This window comes from Equus caballus, chromosome 5, assembly GCF_041296265.1.
Source record: "Equus caballus isolate H_3958 breed thoroughbred chromosome 5, TB-T2T, whole genome shotgun sequence".
Taxonomy (NCBI): domain Eukaryota; kingdom Metazoa; phylum Chordata; class Mammalia; order Perissodactyla; family Equidae; genus Equus; species Equus caballus.
Genome location: NC_091688.1, coordinates 35,419,899 through 35,422,322, shown reverse-complemented (window position 1 = coordinate 35,422,322; position 2,424 = coordinate 35,419,899).

Genomic DNA, 2,424 nt, shown 5'->3' with positions numbered 1-2,424 from the left:
GGCTTTGCTGGGCTATGCAGACTCTGCTAACATCTCCACGAGGAGATAATTGTGACTGGCATCTCCTGCCGGCCCCCTGTCAGCTTTGGACTGCTTACAGATTTTAACAAGTATCTCCCTGGCCTTTAGTGTGTAGAGGCCATATGCCCCAACAAGACTTGAGGAGAATTCGCATTGCTTTTAAGAAGGTCACCAATGACCTCCCATTGGTCACATACTATAGACCGTTTGGTCCTTATCTTGTATGACTGCCTGGTGGAATTTGACACTGGGGCCCTCCATGCTTGAAATACTCTCTTCTCTTGGATTCTCACTGGGTTCTCCTCACTCATTCATTCAACACACATACGAGCTTCTGCTGGGTGCCACAGAGGCATTGTGCCGGCTACCAGGGATTCAAAGGTGAAAGGAAGTCTTTGAAAGCATGTTGCTCACTGGCTAGTGGGGAAAAATTCATGTCAATAGAAAAAGAAAATAATTTGAGATGGCTTAGCCTCAGGATCGGGTGCAGTGGGGTGGGTGTGGCGCTTTCTGATTTGAATCCTGTCTCTGCTGCTTGCTAGCCGTGTGGCCTTAGAAAACTAACTCTCAGTCCATAAGACTTCTCCGTTACCACTTATTTCCATGTGAGGACAGGGATTGGGTAAAGTGTAGTATCCATTTGCCAGTTGCATTCGATCAAAATTCATATTATTTTAGGTTTTTACAGTACTTGTACTGTACTTAAATGATAATTCTTCAGTTGGATTCTGTCATCACAAGAGTGTGTTCACCTATGTTCACAACTTCAAAGAAGGTCATTCCAGTGACATTTCTGTTGCCAAGCCTCAGTTTCCTCATCTCTAAAATGGGGATAATAGATGTACCACCTGAACAGGGTTGATTTAAGGATTGAAAGAGAAAACATATGTAGAGCTCCAAGCACAAGCCTCACTCATGGTGATCACTCACCACATGTCAGTGCTTATTTTGACTATTATCAGTATCTCTGAACCCTCTCCCCTCTTTGTCCTCTCCTCTCACCCAGAGTGTCCCTGCTCTCATGCCCTTACCTGGGCTCCTTAACAGCCCCCTTACCTGTCATAAATAAATGAAAAACAATAGTATATGAGGAAGCCATTTGGTTTAAAACTAATTCAGCCTGATCTTGTTTTTCCAAAAACCTGATGTAGCCTGTTGAGCATGCGTTGTACATCTGGTTTAAACATTGACTATGTCTCAAAGACAAGAGTGATGCCCTTAAAGATAGGCATGTAATATTCCCCCCATATTCTTTAAGGACAAGCATCTCTTCCCGGAAACTAAGGATTAATTACTGACCTGCTGTGCTCACCTTGTGACCACTGACCTGCTGACCACCCGCCTGCTAGGCCAGCTAAGCATCTTGTGACAGTAGTAGGAGAGATATTCCTGTCATATGTGATGCTTCCTCTTTGTTCCAAGATGGTGTATAACCACTCAGTATACGCCACTTCTTTGGTGCCCTTCCTTCCTTGGGGAAGGAAAGCCCTGGGCTATAGCCCTCAAATCCGGCTCATAATAAACTCACCCTGATTTTGATTTATAGATCGATTATGGATTATTTAATTGATACCTATCTTCTCATCTCAGTCTTATTCCTTCCTCCACCCTCCAGTCTGCTGCTAGAGTAAGCTTTCCAAAAGAGTCCTTGAATCACGCTGCGCCTCTGCTTAAAAACACCTGCTGGATCCTCGTTGCCTTTAGTCTGATGTCTTAGTCTGTTCGGGTTGCTATAACAAAAATAGCACAGACTGAGAAGCTTATAAATGACAGAAATTTATTTCTCACAATTCTGGAGGCTGGGAAGTCAAGGGTCAAAACATCAGCAGATTCCGTGTCTGTTGAGGGCCCCCTTCCTGATTCACAGACTCTGACTTCTCACTGTGACCTCTCATGGCAGACAGGGTGAGAGAGTCCTCTGGGGCCTCTCCTATAAGGATACTAATCCCATTCAGGAGGGCTCCCATTCTTGAGGGCTCATGACATAATCATCTCCCAAAGGCTCCACCTCTTAATACCATCGTCTTTGGGATTAGACTTTGACATATGAAATTGGGGTGGGTGAGTTATGGGTGGAGGGGCAGAAAGAACCCAAGATAGAAGCCACAGCCTTTTTGTAACCTAATCTCAGAAGTGACATCCCATCACCTCTGCCACATTCTACTCACTAGAAACAAGTCACTAAATCCATCCCACACTCAAGAAGAGTTGGTTATACAAGGGCCATGAATACCAGGAGGCAGAACTCGTTAGGGGCCATCTTTAAGGCTGAGTTTAGAGCCTAAGTCTCCTGATGCTGAAGCAAGTGATGCCCAGTATCAGTTTGCAAATCCCACAAAGGTCCTGAAAAGACGTGGGACCTCTACCCCAGCCTGAGCATGTAGAAGAAGTCTGTGGTGCCAC